The sequence below is a fragment of the Lepisosteus platostomus genome, chromosome 14, assembly GCF_059453375.1.
Source record: "Lepisosteus platostomus isolate fLepPlt1 chromosome 14, fLepPlt1.hap1, whole genome shotgun sequence".
NCBI classification, from domain to species: Eukaryota; Metazoa; Chordata; class Actinopteri; order Semionotiformes; family Lepisosteidae; genus Lepisosteus; species Lepisosteus platostomus.
The window spans coordinates 38,328,821-38,351,113 of NC_142624.1; the positions used below are offsets into that span (position 1 = coordinate 38,328,821).

General features: G+C 39.5%; 1 long non-coding RNA gene across 1 annotated transcript; it reads left to right on the forward strand.

The window, feature by feature from the left end:
• Positions 1 to 278: 278 nt before the first annotated feature.
• LOC148649462 (uncharacterized) lies at positions 279 to 3,586 on the forward strand. Its single transcript, XR_015926357.1, has 5 exons — positions 279 to 293; positions 1,552 to 1,686; positions 1,811 to 1,838; positions 2,132 to 2,154; positions 3,192 to 3,586. It is a non-coding gene; the product is annotated as an uncharacterized LOC148649462 (long non-coding RNA).
• Positions 3,587 to 22,293: the final 18,707 nt, after the last annotated feature.

Here is a 22,293-nt window from a genome sequence, read left to right on the forward strand (position 1 = left end):
TCGTTCACATCGCCCCAGTAAAAAGCCTGCTTCCGGTTATCGCTGCAGAAGTCAACTTTTGTGTTCAGTTGATTTGTCTGGTTAAATTAAAGCGTGAACAATACGTTTTACTCGCCATACAAATAAATAAAAAAAATAACTAAAACGAAAACAAAATTCCACTGGAAACCCTGTCACGCCATTCTTTTATTCAAGGGAAAAAATTAGCTCTTAATTTGAAATGTCAGCAGAGATATCGTAGGGTTTTCAAAAAAGAAGACGGGGGGCTAATCGACACTCAACATGCCTCCAAAGTAATTAATCTTTATTACTTTTTCTAATTAAAAAATCAATTTAAACAGTTTAGTTTTTATTCAACCTCTTAGTAAACTTTTAAACAGTTACAGGATTGCTATTTCTCTTCTATAATGGCAAACAAGGAAAAAAATATAGCCGTATTTTACACTTAACAGTTTTTTTTCTTCATTTTAACACAACAAAAGTCTTAACATCTGAGGAAGAAATGAAGACGTCATAACTTAGGAGAAGTCTCATCGGTTGCAAAAACTGATTAATTTTAACGAAACATTTTGAAAAATAATTAAAACAAGTTAAACATTGTTATTTGTCAGGACTATAAAAAACACCCCCACACACAAAAACCCTTTTCAAGCTACGCTGCGTGTAAGTTCAAAACATCTACCGGTAATGCGTGGAAAGAACGAAAATACTGTAGTTAGGCCTATGTTTGTTTACACAGTCTGAGTAACGAGCAAAACACAATCCAGGACATTTTTGGAATTTTATAAATCCCGGCCGGACCGTTATTTTAGGTCTCAAAAAGAGGACGTCTGGTCAACCCACTGCTGCTCAGCAGTGTGAGACTGGAGAGTACCTGGAGACCTACTGGGAAAAACCAAGGCTGCTGTTGGAAGAGGTGTTATTGGGGCCAGCAGGGGGCGCCCACCCTGCGGTTTGTGTGGGTCCTACTTCCCCAGTATAGTGACGGGGACACTACACTGTAAAAAAGTGCTGTCTTTTGGATGAGACGTAAAACTGAGGTCCTGACTCTCTGTGGTCAATACAAATCTCAGGGCGGTTCTAGAAAAGAGTAAGAATATTACCCCGGTATCCTGAGCAAATTCCCCCCGACCTTTATCAATTATGGCCTCCTAATAATCCCCATCTCTGAACTGGCTTCATCACTCTGCTGTCCTCCACACTGAGGGCTGGTGTGTGAGGAGTGTACTGGCGCATTATCTAGGTGGGGCTGCACACTGGAGGTGGTGAAGGGGAGCGCCCCCATTACTTGTAAAGCGCTTTGAGACAAGCATTATATAAGTTTATTTAATATTATTCGTGCTCGATGCATATGCCCTATGTTTCCTGTCAAGCAAGAATGGGATAACGGACTGGGTCAACTGCCGTAGTGTTTCGTCTGTACAGGGGTTGGAAGATACTTCTTGCCATTTCTGTGTGCTCACAGAAAAGACATTTCATTGTCAGCAACTACTGCTGCACGCTGTATTGTTGTGCATTTGATAAATAAACTTTGATTTGATTTGTATGTAGCAGCAGCATGTTGCTTGCATGTAACCCACCCCTGTGCGACAGGAAGTAAACCTTGCTCGTTGCTAAGGAGATGGGCTTTCTACATCCGGTTCATTTGCTTCATTCTTCCGGGATCGGTGGTTTCGCTGCTGGCTGGTAGGTGATGTTTTTTTCCTCAGGTTGTTGGTTTTTAAATCCATTTCAATCGAATGTGATAACTGCTTACGCCGAAGTGTTCTTTTCCTTCTTTTAATGATTTATATTCTTACTTTTTTTCTAGGTACTTTCTTTGAGCCATGAGGGCTAAGGTAAGGAAAGAAAGATCAATTTTATGAGAAAGCAATGTGTCGTACTTCTGTTTCAAAGATGTTTAACAAAGACCTGATATTGGAATTTAGTTGTTACAGTTCTATAATAATTGTTTTAATTGTGAAATGTGTGTTGTTTAAAAACATAACATTTGTGGCGTAATATAACTTGCAATAGATATTAACTACTCGCGAGATGTATGACGTGCTTAGTAAATAACCTTCAGAATGAAGAGCTGCAGGAGAGGCGGTCTTAAATTGCTTTACTTAAGAGTTTTTCCTTGTTTCCCCAGTGGCGAAAGAAGCGAATGCGCAGGTTTGTACAACATTAATTTGATATATCTACAGTCATTGTTAGCATCGTAACGCACATTACACGAACTACACGTGGAGTGTGATGAGAGTAAATTCTTCGTTATGTGTGTGAAGTGTGGTCTGGAGGGCATCCTCTGATCGACTTTAATTAGGATATTCTTTTTCATTTTAAGACCTTATCCTGGTTTGTGACAAGCAAAGTAGTCATCTTGTCCATTCCAGTTTCCAAATATCCTAATCACACAGTAGTAAAAATTCAAAATACATGCATTAATAATAACAATAAAAATTCCTTATATTTATATAGTGTTTTTCTGGGCCCTCCACCACCACCACCAATGTGCAGCATCCACCTGGATGATGTTACGGCAGCCATAGTGTGCTAGTACGCTGAACACACATTAGCTCTCAGTGGGAAGGAGAGCAGAATGATGAAGCCAGTTCATAGATGGAGATTATTAGGAGGACCTTGCTGAAGGATGGTGCCATTTTTACAGTATAGTCACTCCATCGTGCTGGGGCATTAGGACCCACACAGACCTCAGGGTGAGCGCCCCCCCCGGCCCCTCTTACACCTCTTCCAGCAGCAACTTTAGCTTAACCAGGAGGTCTCCCATCCAGGTACTGACCAGACTCAAGCCTGCCTAGCTTCAGAGGGTTGTGAGTTTGCAGGGTGATATAATGTTTATTAGCCCTATACAATTTCTTGCATTAGGAATTTGTCGTTTCGCACACCCCAGCTTTTCTCCATGAGATACACAGATGAGGAGAGAGAAGCTGGGGGTCAGAGTGCAGGGTCAGCCATTTATACAGCGCCCCTGGAGCAGTTGGGGTTAAGGGCCTCGCTCAGGGGCCCAACGGAGTAGGATTCCTCTGCCGGCCGCGGGATTTGAACCGATATGGCTGCTGGCAAACTTTCATGAAAAATGCTACCGCTCTGCCTGTTTCAAGTTAAACAAGTTCTGGAGTAGCTCAGTATTAATCTCAGTATTTGTTAAAGAGTTTCCAGTGGCTAACCTTGGTAGTGCTTCCTTCCAGACTGAAGCGCAAGAGGAGAAAGATGAGGCAGAGGTCTAAGTAGAAGATCTCCGGTTACGTTGCCTGATGTGATGTGGCTACTGACTGGATGCAAGACCTCTCCTGAGCTTTTGACATCCTTCAAAAACCTCTTACTCCTTTGATTCAACACTATAAAGACTGGTTCATTTCCCACGTGATCTTGTCTGGTTTGATTTGGAACCTCGTTTTCCCTCCCCTTTCACCTTCATGTGCTAAATAAATCATTCATTCGTCTGGGAGCTGACCTGAGCCATGTTTCTTAATTAAGGGGGGAGCTTATTGTAAATTGTATAATCGGATTGCTTCAGAAACTGTATCGAAGTGCTGATGTTTGTTGGCTAATGTTGAATGAATAAAATGAACATAGAGAGTTATCTGGCTTGTTTTTGCTCTTAAATTGTGAGTGACAGCAGTGGGGTTTAACAGGGTTTGTCTCATGCATAAATCATGACTTTCCAGTAATGCCCAGAAGAGGGAGCTGATGCCTCAGAAATGGAGATTTAAAAGGTTGTCCCTGCTTAAAAATGCACGAGTTTCACTGGCTTTGTAATAGCTTTGAAAGAATGCTTTTGAGGAGCAAAGAAGCAAAATTGGGCAAGTCTTCTATTCTGTCAATAATGCAGGAACAACTGTATTGGTAAAAGCCCCCAGTAACAGCCTCTTTTTGACTGTTTTCAAAATCGAAATTTCTTCAGTGTATCAAGAGTCTTAACATGTGGCATTAGGGCTTAGAGAACTATATACCATTGAAAATCGAATGTTCCGATTCTTTTATGACTTCATATTTGTAATGAGGAAGCAGGCTTTCCTCAGTACGGTGATGTGTCTGGATAATGAAACTGAGGTAAGGTAATTAAGACGCCAGTATACAAAAGGCACAGTAGTGCAGTGTTTAGCATCACAACATTTCCTCAAAAAGATTGCACCAATTTTAAATCAAGATCAGTCTTCCACCATACTTCTGCCTTCTGCAATACTGTGACTCGGCATACAAGTAATTAAAAGGATCCCTGGCTTGCCCCTGCTCTAGCCCCAATGTCTTCCATGTTACTGCCTTTCCCTGTTTCTGTTTCTTAATATTCCCAGCTCTCCAACTGTTTCCTTCCTTGATCGGTGTGTCACTTATGGCTCAGTCAGCAGGTGTCTTACAGCTTTTAATGTCTACCTTTTCTTTTTTTTAACGTAACGTCTGCCTTTGCTCCTGCCACTGTCCCAGCCCAGAAACACGGCCCAGCGCCTTTGGTACCTTCAGCTCGGGGTTCCTTCGTCTCGGCCCCTGCTGGTCCTGATGCCATCTTCTTGACTTTAGGTCTGTCTAGTGTCCTGCCTCTGGCTCAGTCAGCAGGCGTCCCACCACTGACATCTGTCTTTTTGATGTCTACCCTGCTGTCGTCACTGCCTTTCTTTGGGGTCTCAATTGGAAACAAAAGTGCAGTCTCAAATTTCTATTACTAATCGATATTTAATTTGTTGCATTTCAGATTGCAGAGCTATTTAAATAACTAGAGAGCATCAGCAGTATATTCGTCTCCTCTCTTTGTAAAGGAGGAAGGCGTCGTCATGTCCTGCCGTGGGTCCCTTTTAACTTCTGTAAAATATCTACAAAAATCAGGATTCTCCACAGAATAGTTTCTTGTCACTCATTGCGAATTGGTGCTGCCTTCTTAGCAGCTCATCAAGGTATCCTTTAAGAAATAATAAAGAAACTGCCATTGGTCTCCAGAAGCTTACAGCCAAACCAATTCCGATGCTCTGAAGCAGGCATTCCTGCAGCTTCTCACACGGCAGCCTGAACTGTTGAATTCCCTTGGTACTGGCATGTTCCTACCGTCTCTTTTTTTTATTGCATTGTTTTGGTTTTTTTTAGGGGTCTAAGCCTCTTCATTCTATGGCCAAGCCAAAACTTATACTTAAAATAATAATTAATAATAATAATAATATCATCACTTTATTAACCCTTTACAATTTCTTGCATTAGGAATGATCTTTTCGCATACCCCAGCTTGCTCTCCATGAGACACACAGACAGGGAGAGAGCCTGGGGTCAGAGCGCAGGGTCAGCCATCTTAGCCACAGGCGCAGACCCTTAGCCACAGAGCCACTGCTCCGCCTCAAAGATTAATTTTCCCCTTTCTTTTTGGGGTGAAGATTAATTTTCCCTAAATGTACAGTCAATAAACACAAACCATGTGTTTCTTGGAAGTTGTTACTCCTCATGACATGGACGTTTTTAGCTGGGCGTTTGGGAGGGATGATGACACCCAGCTGTTTGAAATCAGGATGGTATGGCGCCGCAGTGGTTGGCATTGCTTCCCTGCTCTGCTAGGGCCCTGACCTCAATTCCTGAGGTGCCATCTGCATGGAGCTGGTATGTTGTCCCCGTGTGTGCATGGGCTTCCTCCCAAAGTCCAAAAAACATACTGGTTAATTGGCCTCTGGGATATTTTTAGCCTGGTGTGAGTGTGTCCTGTCCAGCGTATATCCCGCCTTCCCTCCATTGCCTGCTGGGACAGGCTCCAGCTCCCCTGCGCCCCTATACTGGATGAAACAGTTAAAGAATAGGTGGTGGAAGCACCAAGGGGGGAAATGGAAAACCATGAATTTGTGTAGTACTATTTGTTGCTCTGCTTGAGATCTTAAAGCCTGTGACTTATGCAGCAGATTAATTTTCCCCTTTCTTTCTAAATGTATTCTCTTAAAACCTTTCAGCGACCTCATTCCTTGTCATAAAGGATTTGTTGCGAAAGGGTTGAAAATTGATGTTACATTTCCTGCTTCACAGCCCAAGGTTACACCATTTTGTGCAATAATGTGAATCCTGACATTTTCAGTGTCTCCTGCATTGGTTGTTGGGTAGTAATGTGTCTCTAAAGCTTTGAAATAGGAAAAAATGTATTCTAATTTCTATCAACAAACCACCCACTATACCTGATTTTGAAATACCAGCACATTTAAAATAAGTGTTAGTGTTCCTGTGCTTGTTCTTTATTCGGGTATGAAATCTTTCTTGTTTCATTTTTATTATTAAATCCGTATTCAGAATTTTTAAGGGGAACAGATAAATCAGGCATTAAAGTAAACTGCAAAGTTAAATGCTATAGAGAAAATGTTGGCTCCATTTTTCCAACATTATGTTTTCTGGTCTATTGCGTTATATTAACAATGAGTAGTTTGGCTAAGATGAAGAGGAGTTCTAATTTGAATTACATTTTTGGCTTAATTCCTGGTTGCGAGAATGGCAGCCTTTCTGGGGGTGGGGGCTGTTGGACCCCAGCCTTCTCCTTAAAGAAGGACGAGGCCAGTCGTTACTGCAAGGGTGAAGGGAGGGATGTGCAGTGAGGCAGCTGCTTACTTGATTCCGCAAGAAACATGGTATTTATACACAGGCAGGCAGAGTGCGGGTGAGGTTCGGGGTTCGACATCTCAAACTTTCATTTGAAACTCTGTGACGCAGCAAAATCAAAATACAAGTAGCCATGCCAGAAGGCCTGGACATGTGCCTTCTGTTTGCTAAATTAAAAAGTACTTGTACTCTAACCTGTTACTTTTCATTAGGAGTTAATAGACAATATACTTGGGAGGGTGGATGCAGCGGTTGAAATACTGTCCCTTTAGACGTTCAGAGCGGCCTTGGTGCGGGGAGGAAGCTCAGCTGGAAAAGTGGTAGTTGGGGAATTAACCCTGAAACATTTTAAGCTTGTAGTGACTATGCCTTATGTCAGTCAGTGGGAAAGGTTAGCAAGTGTTAACATCAACCAAATTTGCACATTCCCAGAAAAAGGCTGTATACAGTACCAATTTGTGTATGAAAGTAGAAGCAACAGTAGGGACATTTCAATTGCAAATATGTGGCATTCTGTTGGAGTTCTATCTGTTGAAGGACGCTTTGGGATATAATGTACAAGAGGGCTGGTATGAATAGGCATGTTGTCAAATCCTTTGTTTTTGCTACAGCAGTGGATGGTGATAATATATTTTTTTTGATTGAGGTAAACTGTTTTCTAGAGATACTGATAAGAGAGGAATTAAAAGGAAAGAGCTGTCCTGATGGTCCGTTCAGGAGTCCTCCTTGGTACCAATTACAAAACAGCTTGATTGTTCAAGCTGTGCAGACCAGACTGACCAAAAAAGATCTAAGATTTATGTTATGTTGCAGTGACCATCTGTGGGCAGTGCGTTTTAGTAGATCTCGGATAGAGATTGCAGTTCAGTCCAGTTGATTTGTCCCATGCACAAGTGCAATGAAATGCTTATTTACATGTTTGCTCCGATACCAAGGCATTAAGGAATCGCCAAAACATAAACACAGAAAGCAGCAGCAACACGTTAAACAACATACAACTTAAAAAAAAGACAAGTCAGACAAGCAGTGTGAGAAGAGGGAAAAAAACACATCAGTTCTGGTTCTAGTGCTGTGAGCCCCGGGTCCAAATTCTGTCCAAATTCTACATGTGGAATGAGAATGCCCTTTTATTGAGATATAAAATGTATACAGGATGTTTCATGATGCAAACAAAGGACACATTCAGATGTGTATACAGATCAATACAGTAAATCCAATCATTAAAAGCAAAATGCTGGCTGAGTTGCAAGATCTCATGTGGTCTGGGAGATCTTTCCACAGTCTTGTCCACAGAGTCCAGCTGGGAAATGAAAGGAGACAATGTGGAGGCATCTAGGGTTTTAAGAGTTCACTGCTGTAGCCATTAATCCTGATAAGGGCTTTAAAGGGCTGCTCTTCACGAACCATGACTTTCACTGGCGTTGTTCTGGGTCTTCTGCACCTAAATAAGAGATCATCTTTACAGTTATCTTATGACTACTATGATAACTACTGTACTTGATAACTACCGTAGGTACCCCAAGGTATGTAATAACATGGCTGAGGCTGTGTACTTATTATTTTAAAACATTTTAGAGTGCAATATACAGTACCATGTAAGGATTATAGACCATGTGACCCTTTCCTGCTGTGCTTCATATTTTTTATAAATATCATCAATTTAACGTGGGCTACTATGCTAAGAGTACTACTGCTGTCCTAAAACTAACAACATTTTTATTCTGGTCTCATTCCATGCACTTCCATTATAAAAACTTAATATACTTTCTACAGGTTGTAAGAGAGCCTGAAAAAATTCAGTACCATTTAAGCTGTTATTCTGTTCTTGCTTTTGAAAGGCTAATTTGAAGTGCATTAAAATTTCAATATTGAAATAAGAGAAACATTTTTGAGAGCATGCAGGTGTACCTTACAGTATTATACTGTAGGTGATTATCTAAGTTGAGCTCTTTAGATTAAATTATGGTTGTGTCTCATACTGGAAAGCCCCTTTAGGTCTCTTAAGAAGCAATATCTACATTTATTTATAAAATAAATACAAAGCAGGAGAAAAGCAAATTTCATTTTTGTGACCTTTTTTCAAACACCAGTAAGAGGTACTGTGAAAATTAATACATTTCTGTCAATCTGAATAAATTAATTGCCACTTAGATCAACAATTGCTCCAGTGTTATTTGGATAGACATTTATATACAACAAAGTTAAAAAACATTACATTTATGCAGTGCTCTTTATATTAATGGGAAAGTGCAAATTCATTTTTATTCAGTAAGCAAAATAGCACATCTAAACAAAAAGCACATTAACAAACAGATTAACATTTTTTAAACAAAGTAAAAAAAAACACCTAGCTGGTTTTACACTTATGTTTTGTTTGCATAATTTCAGCACATCGGTTTTTTGACAATTACAGGATATACTGTACAAAAGATGAATAAAATAAATCCCAACAGATCACTCTGACTTGACTATTAATACAATTTCAGTTGAAAAACATAAAACAATGTCAGTGTTCTGGTTTTCTCTCATTTATCAAAATGTGTGTTTGTGCATCAGTACTAATTAGGTAAAGTTCTTTATATTTCTTTATTCTTTTTGCTGTACGTCTGGTTTGTGAATGTGCAAAGTCCCAGGTTGCAGTTCTAGGGTTTGTTTTGTATGTTTCTGGAATATAGTTGGAACAGTCAGTAGACATATAGGGGAGAACTTTTAATTCAGCATTTCAGAATAGTTAGAATGGGAACAAGGTTTGTCAAAACTCTGTCTCATGATCACATTTTCCCTTCAACAGAGCTATCTGAAACCCCCAAATTGTAGCTAGAACCATAACAATAGGTAGATGCAAATCTCATTACATGCAGGAGTTTTGTACAATTCGCCAAAATGTATTCAGTGGTGCTTACCTTGGATCCTGTAGTTATTTGTTCAGATACATCTTTTCAGAACCTTAAACGTGCCTTTCCCTAAATACATGATTTGTTTTGGTAAAACTGGCTTTCATTCTCACACAAAGTTTGCTTAAATGCTTATCTGAAAAGAGGGAAAAATAGACAATGGACCAATAAGGATTATTTGGAAATGAAGGTAAATGAAGATTGCACTTAAAGCAATTTTGCTGTCAGGTGTGTTAGGAAAGTATGGTGGTAATTTGTTTCTGTCAAAGCCTCTTAATGGTTCTTAATTCATGGAAACTAGTCCCATTAATGCACAGAGTACAAGCCAGATGCAGGAGTCAACAATTTTAACAAGTTCTAATATCTTCCAGATGAAGTGTAATGTATTGAGTGCTGTATGCACGACATGCACTCAGGTAGCAAAAAATATAACCTATACATCTGACATACACAATCTAGGAAACAAGCAGCTTGAAAAAAGTGTTCATGAATAAGAGATTGAAGTGCTTTGACTCTGTGGCAATTATTTGTTTATGCTAACAATTCGGTGAAGTAAACAAAAAGACAGATATTTAAGGTATGCTATATAGTTAAAAGTGCATAAGAAAATAAAGCAGTATTATGTTAAAATTGCACAATGCAGCTAATTTAGAATATTTTGTACAATAGTACTCAGAGTGTTGCAAACCGATGTTGCTGCCCTGGATTCCGCCCAGAGAAGATCAGGTAAGATCCTGGCCGTAAGGATATGTCATACAGTGACATGCTAAATGAACTGAATCTCTTAAGTCCTCAACGGAATTTCTTTACAACAGTCACAATTATGAGGGGACCCGATACAAGTATTCAAAATCCTCAAATACTTTCCATCTTCAGGATGAATACTGAAATTGAATTGTAATCTTTTACCCCACTTCATCTACCCTGGAAAAAAAAAACTTCACTGAATCTCTCCAGATGTGTTCCGGCAGGATACGAAAGAATGCCATCACACAGGCTTAGAAAACTTTGTCCCTTTAACCTGTAGATTCTGGGTGCTAATTAATGACAAATGAATGACAGACTGAAAAAGTGAAGGTGTTTAAATTTAACCCTACATTTATCCTGTGAGTTTAAGACTTGTATTGAGCAGGAAGCTCATAGAGCTGCAAATTGTAGTTGGCATAATGTTTGAAGAGACTGGCCAGTGCAGTCCTGCTCAAATGACTGCTCTTTAAATAACTTGTTAAAAGCCACATGAATGTGCACATTTCAAGTAGCCCTTGTTGTTCATTGCTCTGTGCTGCGAGAAGACTGGCTAATTGTTTCGTGGTAAAACATGTTATTTACGAACAATATTTGCTAATGAGAGTCGAGCAATACCAGCAGTAAAGTATTATATCTTTATTGAGAACAGGAATATGTAGACTTTTAGATCATTTGCATTTCCCTTATGGTCTTAACTGTATTTGGAGTTATGCTTAATTTGAGTTCTTCTCCATTGTTGTTGACGACCTTTTTTCTGATTGTATTATTTAGCATATCAAACGTACTGTATTCCAGCAGAAATGTCTTCTGTGAAGATTCCTCCAGGTTGACAGTGAGGATTTATTGATCCTCAGGACACGGAGTGCTGTCAGGGAATCTCAGATACTGTTTGAGGGGAATCTTGCTTCCTGTAAAAGTCACAGCAATCTGGTGTAATTAATCAGTCCCAAGGTTATTTCTGCCAATGTGCTAATATAACCTGGCAACACAATTGCGGGTGGTCTCCAAATAAGTGAAGTATCACTAATTTAGATTTTATGTTGCGATCAGCATGCAACAACCACATTTTGTGAATCTTACCACACATAAAATAAAATCACAACAGAACATTTCCAGGCTTACATGACATATGGAGAACGTAGTAGATATCCTTCAAGTAAAAGATAGGTCACCTGTCAGTTTGAAACACATCAATGTCAGCCTTTTTGTGGAGGTTTTCGAATGCTGTTTTTGGTATTTCTTAAGGTAGTCATCCAGAAGTTAAACTCAAGCTTACATTAGAAATATCCTAAGATTTAATCAGTAGGTGTTTGGGGTAAAAAAAGAACAAAACAAAAAGCACGTTGTGCTGTTTTTCCACAGTGTAAGATGCATATCTCCCTCTCCAGAAATCTCCATGGAAACTCTCGCCAATGAATCAGGTATCATAGTTATTTTCAAGTGACTCTTCACAAATTGTGTTCAAATGCTGTTCACCTCCTGTAGTGGCCATTGTAATTCATGATGTGATCCACACTGCGTCTGAAACTCTCTAATTCATCAACATCAAACAAGCCTGGGATGAGCAGGCTTGTCGAAACGAACTGTTTATAAGAGATACTGTTGGAAGAATCAAGATCAAGGATGCTTTGTCATCATCACTTTTGTGGAGATCCCCCCTTTACCGAACCAATTAAACCAATCTGTGACAGTGATCTAAACGGATTCATTCCAACATGCAATTAGTACACTGCGCTGGACGTTTTTCTGCTCATTAGTTTGAAGGATGAACAAAGAGTTCCCAACTGCCATAAAGGATCAAAAAGCGCATCGTGAGTTTTTAGCTGCTGGAGAAAGAAGGGAAGACGTGTTTCAGTGCTGGGCAAGACATTTCTCAGATCCCCTCTTCAGGGCCTTGATGCCTGAATATCTGTACCCTGCATGCTGAAGTCCCGAAGACCCAGCTCACGTCAGACAGAAGCGTAACAATAACGGCAAAAGTGTGGTCATGTCTTTCCCAATGGCAGCTGCTGTAGAAATCGCTGGAAAGTAGTGGGACAGGAGTCCCATTAAAGAGGACACAGGACTGTAAATGCACTATCTCACAAAGGTTTAAATGATTGGTTTGGTTGTGTTAGGTTAGCAGTTGTAGTAGCATGTTTAATAGCTGCTGGATGGGGACTGGAGTCACTCTCTAAAGCACTTTTTACTTATTCTTTAGAAGCATGTTTTTGTAACTTTTGCAGTCTTCAGTTTGCTTTGTTTAACACATTTGTGCTCTTAAAAGAAATGCCAGGAAGCCTTCTGGACTTTAAAACCGCTTGCGTTTGGAAGCTCTTCTGCATTTTAGTGTGCGTTGGTCCACTGAGCTGTGACACCTGAGGGATCTTCCACAGTATGGAACTGTTTTTGTACAGTATTGGAAATGAGGATGGAAGGAGCTGGTATAAATGATAGTGTGTACCTTGAAGAGTTTGGTGTAAAAGAGCAATGTTGCCTCATGGCACAATCTGATTGGTTGGCTGGCGGTGCTGTGAGTTTAAGACTTGTATTGAGCAGGAAGGTTCCTGGACAGGAGATGGATTCACCCACTGCCACATTGCTGGACATTTGGAAAAACATTCTACAGCTTTTCATTTAAAAGCTACATGAGAGCATGAAAACAAGAAGTCAAATTCTGTTTAAAGGAAAGAGCAAATATTCTCAATATTGATTTTCTGATTGATGTATTCATTTGCATATTAACCACAATTAGTTGTACTTATGTTATACATTAAAAAATTAATTCAATTAGCAAATACTGTATTTTTCTACTTAGGGAAACAAATGTGTGAATACAATTCCAGATAGAATGACAAATTCTTGGTTCTCTTTCCTCTCCAACCATGATTGGAGCCTGAAATTATATAAATAAAAGTGCTGAAGGATGTCTCAGTCCTTCAGAAGTCTATTCAGACCTGTCCATAATCAACTCTATTTGTTCCATCTCATAATCGTCCCTGTTCTTCCTGTAATTACAGCCTTACCGTGATGGCACGGTCTCATCACAGTCTTAATGGCCCACTTTGATTGTTGCTACGGACGGCACAACACACCTAGATTGGATGAACCCCGAGACTAGTGGGAGTTTCAGTCTGCTCAAAGAATTGATTTCCTCCGTCTGCTAACTATAGACAAGTTATAGAAATAGCTCTTGTGTCAAAAATCAGCAGATGTCACTAAGACAAACAAAACCTTGTTTCGGTTATAATTGTAAACAGGCTAGTAAATGCTTCTTTGAGATATTTCAATTGGTCCTATTCTTATATTCGATTTTTAAAAATAATTTCAGTCCTTTTAAAAGCAGACTCCCTTTTTATGCACTAGATTATTGTGTTGATAAGGATGCCTCAGTGTTGCTTGCATAAAGCAAAGAAATGCATTAGAAGACATTATCGAGAGGGCAGCTGTGTCAGATGTGCTGGATGCAAAGGAACAAGATAATTCCACGCTGAAAAACGGAAAGGAGAGACACTGTTTCAGCCGTTGAGCCTTCATCAGGAATATTTTTTTCACGATCCCACCTGAAGAAGGCTTGACAGCCAAAATATTATTTTCTGTTTGGAGGGTGATTAGTTCATCTTTGCTTGTTACTTATAAGACATGTGTCCACTGATTCTGTCCTGGAATCTCATGCCAATCAAAAGCACCAACTCGAGCTTGGAGCCTTCTAACAATGGAGGCATTTGGCAATGAAACAAGGTGTAGAGGGAGGCATGCGGCAGGGGCAGTTCTCACAGCTCTCGGTCCTGGGTTCGAATCTGCCCTGGGGTCCCTTCTGTGCGGAGTTTGCAATTCTTCATGCGCATAAGTAGGTTTTTTTCTCTGGGCTCTTGGTGATGCACTTTGCTGTCCAGGTCAATAGGTGTCTTAAAGTTGTCTCCCCCCTACCTCCCTCCCTGTATGGACTGGCATCCCAGCTCCCAGCAGCTGTTCAGGGATAAGGCAGTCCCTGAACATGGATCGGTGGTCAAGTCACAACAGGCAGTTGGAATATAAAAGCTATTTTGCAAACAAATGAGGATCCTTTAGCACAAGCTGAAGCCATTCCCATCCTTTTTATATAACGTACTTTGTGGTGAGAAGTATTCTCTGGTGAACTGGTGCCCTGATACACTGGAATTTTGCAAACAAGCACGTTCTCCTGCATGTGAATAAGTAGGACGCGAGTGCATTTTGTGTCTTACTAGGGAAGACTAGCCTTTCTTACAGGTACTTTTGAATATTTGCCAGGCTTTGATCTTGGAAGCTAGGTCAGGCTGGCCCTGTGCAGTGCTCCCAAGGAAAATGAAGTTGCTGCTGTCAGCTGGTGCCCCATTGCTGTGCCCAGGGCTACCGTGGCAGGTGCTGTCCCTCAGATGAGTCTGTAACTGAGATCCCAAATACTAGGCCACCATAAGAACAGGCATGTTAACTGTGATGTTATAGCACTGAGTCTGAGTTCTCTACATTTCTGCTTTAGGTCAGCTGGTGGAGCAGTTTCTCTCTCCTCTCCCAAGCCTGCTGTGCAGCGATGCTGCTGGATAACAGGAGCTTTGTATCTCCCTGCTGGAGGCTCCACTTCTGTGGTGAAGTGGGTCTCCTTGTGTGTGTAAAGGATCCTCTCCACTTAAATTCATTTCAACAGATGGTTTGTTTTAATCGTTTTCTTCATGATGGTTCAGTCATTTTGGTTTTGACACCTCTGTGTTCTGGAACTCTTTACCTTGTACCTGGCAGCGATGGGATTGTGTATTGTTCCGAGAATGGGCAGCATCCCTAATCTGCAGGATTACAGTCTATTCCAGCTGTAGAATCTGTGTGAACAGGTTTACTAGTTCCAAAGTTTCAGGGACAACATGTATCAGTCAAAGAAGGACCCACAGCATCACAGCTCTTCCATTCCCCCGGTGGAAGTCTCTCAGTGTGCTGGGCTGGATTGCACTTTCTGTGACAGTGTGATGAACACAGGGCCTTTTCCTCTATGTGCACCATGTGACCTGCTGCTGTGCTGTTACCTGCTTAAAGAAAGGCACTAAAATGCAATTGCAGTGTTTGCTTCTGATCCAGCGGTAAACCTTTTGGGCTGGAGAGACCTCTACCTGAACGCCTTTGAAGTTTGAAAGATTCTGCCAACTTGCATGTCCACGCTGCAGTGTTTGGCTCTGACTTTTAACCTCCTGCATTTCTTTTATTTTCACAGATGGTCCCATTAGTCAGAGTTTTCACTTTAACCCTCACACTTAGGAAAACATCCAAGCAACCTGTGGACAATGTATGGGATTTAAATCCTTTCAAAAATTTGTTTGAGGCCAGAAAGGCTACAAAATTAGGCTGTGGAAGAGAGATTGCTTGTTTGGGGATGGCAGGATCAGAGATCTGATACAGAAGAACACACATTAATATGTTACAAGCTCAAAGCCTAATTGGTTGCTAATTACAGGGCTTTGCACATTAAACGTGTCTTGTTAGCAGAGGCTGGTTCATAGACAGCTGGTCTAGTGCTGCCTTTGCAGAGCCTGTGCTTTAATGAAAATAAATCACCTCCAGCTTTGTTGAGTTATTTTTTTGTAAATTGGAGAAAGACTTCAGAAAAAGGTATGTGACATCTTGCAATACATTTACTTAGAAAATTATCTGTTACCACTGGCCACCATGCAATAGTGGAGGAAATGTTTGTCTTTTTTGAAGAAGATTCAGGAAAATAAAATCTGTTTTCTATAAATGCAAAAAAGCCTTAGAAAATAGCTTTCTAAATATCAAATAAAAACCATGCTTCAACAATGCACCCTTATGGAGCATTGCTTTGTAAAGGAAGAACATGTCTTCCCTTTTAAATGTTCTGAAAAGCAATGATCACAGTAACATAAGAAAGGTAATAAACAAGCAGAGGCTCATCTGTGCCCTTTGGGAGTCAGGAGCTGATTTATTTCAGGATCTCCTCTAGCTGTTTCTTGAAATAAAACAGGGTGCTGGCTTCACCCACATGGCAGGGCAGTTTATTCCACACTCCAACTGCCCTTTGGGTAAAGAAGTGTCTCCTGTTCTTGTTTTAAAAGCACCCCCACACAGTTTCCTTGCATTTCTCTGGTTCACGTTTCATTGAGTAGAAATTGGCTGGGTGGATTTTGGCGATGCCTTTGAGGATTTTGAGAACATGTATCAGGTCCCATAACAGTCTACCCTGCTCAAGACTAAGGAGGTTCAGCTTGTCAGTGCGGAACATTGCCCTAAGAAGCCCCAGAATGCATCTTGTTGCTCTTCTCTACACTGATTTCAAACAAATACTTTTACAAATACTTTTTCCGTAACATAGTGACCAAAATCGTGCATGATACTACTGCAATGTACAGTTGCCCTAAGAAGACCCAGAATGCATCTTGTTGCTCTTCTCTACACTGATTTCAGAGTACAAAAACTTTTCCGTAACATAGTGACCAAAATCGTGGATGATACTCTAAATTAGGCCTTACTAGTGCATTGTACAGTTTTAACAAAGCATCTCTTCATAAATACACTCATAAATATGCCAGTCAATTTCCAGGCACATAACACATGGATTCACTCACACGTGTGAGGAATTGGCAATTTAGAGGCACCAATTAATCTGGACAGCTTGTCTCTGGACAATCGGAGGAACCTGAAGCTCCAGAGAAGATGACCGCTGACAAGGCGGTACTGCATTCTGAAATGTAATTTACCAAACTCTGGTTCAGGTTCATGAATTTCACCTGAGCTAACAGAATCACAGTCACAATCACATGTAATGATGATATCGGCTTTCATTTTGTACCTCTTTAACTTTAATTTTCTCAATTTTCTCAACCTTCCCAAACAATCTCACAGCGAGTGAACATACAGTGGTGATCTTGTACGATGTCTTAGCTTTGATGAGACGGAGGGCACTAGGAATATGGAAAATGAATAAGTAATGAAAAAATAAAGTATTTGCAGAGCCTGCTGTGATTTGTATGTGGAAACTATCAAAGCTTGAAGGCCCTGCTTATTTCTTCAGCTATAGCTACACACTGGCCTTAAGATGCAATTTTCATATTGCATCTTAATACAAATGTGGGAGTAAAATGGGGGAATAAAAAGGTGTTTTGAGGGTTCGATTTTAAGGTAAGAGGTTTTATCTAGGTAATTTTTTTCAAGTTCAACAAAACTGAACAAATTAAAACAAAATCAGTATCTTTTTCAAAGGCTTTGCCAATTCTTATTGACAAAATCTTTCAGTACATTGGAACCCTACCAACCACGTAACTTAAATCCTTTGTCATTATGTGCTAGATAATTATTATATTCTCGGATATCTCAATGTGGTCATTCCTTGCATTTGTCATTAAAACCTTAAGTGGTGAGTTTAAAAAAATATGTCTTCATTATTATGCTCAAAGCATATGTTGCTAATCAACTGCTGATTAATTATTTCTACAAAATACTTAATCAGACTGCTTTTAAATTTCACATTAGCATCGCCTGTGTCCCCTGCTATATTGTTTACAGGAACCATGTGTTTGATGCATTGTTTAACTTATAATGGGAACTGGAACATTTATTTCAGGCCCGAAAAACAAGCAGATTAAGAAATGTGAAAATAACGAAACCGTGCATTTGAAAAAAAAAAATCAGTGAATCCCGTTCATGAAAAACAGAACTGCTAGAAAACCTTTTGACCTCTCAGAAAGCTGAAGCTCTCTGGACAAGTTTCAGCTTCCTTGCCTTTTCATTAAAAGTTACAACGTGTGAATGGGTTGAGACATTAAAATGTATGTGCTCGTAAGTGTTCATCTAATTGCAGTGTTATTGTGCAGAAGGTTACTTATGTAAGAGCTAGCATTTGGAAAAAAAAAAGCTTCTTAAAAGCCAATTGTAATTTGCCCCCTTTCAACACAGCACGGGTTTTAATATGACAAAGAGAAAATCGCATGTAAATGAGCCTTTCCTGCATAGATAGCAATGAACTTGCACACGGGTGCAAAACAGTCTTTCAGATTTTGTCTGTGGTTTCGATAATCTTTTAAGGCAGCTGGTGAGAAAATGCCATCAATCTATTTTCTACATAATGATTCACTGTGATCCTTCAAGAGCCAGCCAGCAACTCTGGAGTTCAGTATGTTAAGAGGAATGAAATAAGTTTCATTTAGCACATCCAAGTTATAATTTCTCTGACTGTCTTAACTTAATGGGTGATGATCTACATCATATCAAGTTCATTTAGTGCGGAGAATTAATGCCAGTACCTTCTGTGTTTTTAGAAGTGTTGTAGACCCCCTGCTTTCATCATGCCTTCTGTTTCAGGATCTGTCTCAGATGTAAAGGAGCACACAGCTGGGATTTACAAGGCAAGAAATAAAGGCATCAAATCTGACCAAAGCTAAAACAGTCCATAGAAATTCACAAGTCAGGAAACTTTATCTGAAGCTGCAAATTGTTGACCTGGACATGGTGTCTATGTGGGCGTTGCACAGTTATAGAGTATCTGTAGCAGCCAGTGTTCGGGAAAAGTTACTTTTAATGAGTAATCTGCTACAGGCACAAGTTACTGGTGCAAGTGACAAGAACCAACAATCTTTTAAAATATAATCTTGACAAGAACCAACAATCTTTTAAAATATAATCTTTTTATACCAAGTCTTTCCATTATACTCTTTGACAGAATGATATCAGTCAGTAGGCCCAGTCGCACCTTTTTTTATTGGTACTGTGTGTTTTAAGTTAGACAATTATTAAAATAAATTTATTAAAAATAGACAGGGATACTTATAAATATTACTAATAATAAATGAGTGAAAGAGCTTATTTCAGATACTGGGTGCCAATACCTGTGTCTACTGTGCAGCAATATAAAGATATAGGGAAAAAAACAGTAACTCCCTTTCTTCGTATTCTTTGCACACATGCAGTTTCTTACTGTTAAATTAAATTCTAATAGATCCTGCGAAGAAGTGTTTTCATATGTTGTACATTTACATTTCCTGACTGGCTAATATTAACAGCAGGAACTGAAGAACTTTTCCAGATTTAGACAAGCAGAGTACTTACTGAGCGCGGTAAATTGCTATTATTAACAGCTGCAGAAATCTGAAATTTTATAGAAAACAGTCCCTGGTTAAGGTGGATCCTCTTTCACCTGCAAATTAGAGTTTCCATGGCTACATCATTTTCATTGTTATGATGGCTTAGATCTCACTGTAGTATATTTTAAAATGATAATCTTGACCTCATGGTATGCCAGTTTTAAGATAACTGTGCAGTGTTTGCTAAATACCCTTCACATAAAAGATTTTGGTTGGCTCAGTGGCACAGCGGTTAGCATTGATACCTCACTGCACTGGGGCCCTGGCTTCAATGTGTGGAGTTTGCATGTTCTCCCTGTGTTCATGTGGGTTTCCCCCAGGTGCTCCAGTTTCCTCCTACAATCCAAAGACATGATGGGTAGTTTAATTGGCTTCTGGGAAAATTGACCCTTGGGTGTGAGTGTGTCTGTGTGTCCAGAGTGATATACTCAGTATACCAAAAATTTAAATTCCAATCATAATATTGGTATTAAAAATTTCAAAACATACATTAGCCTGTCTCAGAAATGTGTTTAGAGAACATTTTTGGTGGTATGACAAAATAGAAGGTTCATACATATCTGAACTGTGCTGCATAAATATTGGCTAATCACACTTAACCGATTCTTTCTGTATGACAACAGCAAAGCACTTTTTTAAGCACATGCTGAAATGCATCAGCGCTGAACTATCTGCAATCTCTTATTTTTCCACAAACTTTAGCAATGCTTTTCAATTTCACTAAGCTAATTTTTAGCACAATCCAAACAGTAAGCACAGTGGACAGGAGAAATCCCTAACACTTCTTCCTGACCTCCAGAGAAGACTTATTCAGCAATGAGACAGTGGCAGTGCTCTTACAGTACAGTGCACATAGACGAACTTTCTCAAAGCTCAAGATCTGTGGAGGTGATGATATTGAAGGCATCTTGGGAAATTTTCCTTAATGATTAATTACACTTGTGTGCAATATGTGTGGAGGTGAAGAATGATCTGGGTTTTCATGCTTGGAAGAGGAAGAAAGCAATTATTATACATTAAAAAAACAAAAGGAGAGGCATCACAAGCTTTTCAGATTACCTTGTTAAGTCTGAATTTGTGAAAAAATCAGCTCTTTCTTAATTCAGAATGGTCAATGAAGCAGAAATGTACTATTATTAGGAAAATATAAGATTCAGCAGTTTAGGATCAAAAAAGGCTGTGTGAATCTTAAAAGCTAAAACTGAAGCTTGCTGGAACTTAATGATCATTATCAGGGTTGTTAAGCGTAGTGTAGTACCAACATACAGTAGGTGGTACACAGCTCTTTTTTTAAAACTGACCTCTTTAAATCATTGTGCCCACAAACATCCTATGACAACTCTAATTAGATGAGTTATGGATGGACACTAATGTCACTGCATTAATTCAGCTGTTAATTGTAGTAATCTTGCGAATAGATGTTTTGAAGGGATAAAAGCATAGGTCTCATTATACACTGTGTATCAAAAGGTCCAGGATGACATTACAGACTAGCTGTTAAAAATAAATGAAAGTCTAGTAACTAAATAATATTAACATCAAACTAATTTTTACACATTCCTTACAAGAGACTGAATTTTGACATGGATATTGAAAAAATATCCACAAAAAAGGAGATCAGGCAATTAAGTACTTGATTCCAAGAACATGTAAAATCTAATTGCAGACTGTCTGAGGCCATATTTCTGATACACTCTTATTTTATGTTCCGGGGTCCTTTTATTAATTGCTTGTGATATCCCTGAAGTGCTTCAGAGTAATATAACATTATAACATTATTTTGAAAACGCAAAATAAGGAAGAACATTATGAATCATTCTGATTCATATGATCTGAATCATTTTAAGTTTTGATTCCCTTGTTGCAGGCTCAACTTGGAGAGCTTATGGTACATCTCGGCATTGCTATTTCTTTAGCTTGTATCATATTGTTGTGGTGAATTGAATGTAATTTTGGGCAATCTTAATTTCTTGCCTTTCATTCTTTTGAATGGGAACATTTTGTTAATTGTCTTAGCTAAAATGATAACAACACAGACAATTCTAAGTTGGAAAAACAGAGAAGTAAAAAATGTTGTCCTCTTGAACCCTAAAAAGGAGAAGAATGCTTTAGAAAAAAGGGACTGAGAGTGAAATTGTATTGATTTGTCTATTATGAGACATCTTTGAAGCCCCTGCCTTTTACTTAGTTTTGAGCCTGATGTACTGACATTGAAAGACTTGGGTCTTCTCTGATAAAAGCAGCTCATTCCAAATCTTATTGCATTTAGATAACAACAGGAACCCACAGAGTGCCTGCTTCATGCAACACTGCACTGAGATGATCCTGCAATTTTCAAGGAGGAAACCACCATATCCATTGTATCCGTAGGTTACAAAGAAGATTAAAGGCTGGACACTGAACAACCACCAGCTAGACAGCTAACATCGAAATACTAATTCCAGTGTAGGCTGTCCTCTGCAGAAAACTTACAAGAACCATGTTGCAATTTTAAATATGTCAGTGCTTTAGGTACAGTATTAATAGAATCCCATGTTTTTTTTTTACTTGAGAATAATCATATTCACTGCACAAAACATGTTTATGTGTGGCATTTGTTTTGTTTGCACCTACATCTGGGATTTGCAGAAATTCTTTAAAAACAATATCTGATTTGCAAAATGTCAACTGCAGCCAAAGCGATGCTGTGGTGCCGTTACATGTGAGGGTTCTGGGCAGCACGCCAGGCCACAACAGCAGCCATGCTCTGATTCCAGGGGTTACAGAATGGAAGAGGGCAACTGCTCTGTTGCCATGGCAGCACGCAGGGGTGGGACGCCCTCTGTTGAAAGCACCATGCTCACACCAGCCTGGCATCCCGGTCTTAATTCACTCCATCAGGACTCGCAATCAGGAGCCTTATGCATATTTTATGTAGGGGCATTTCAAATTCAAATAGAAGTATGAGTTAAACACAAAAAAAGAGGTATGTGATGTAAATACCGATTTACCGGGTTCTTGTGTACGTATTGATGGTCCAA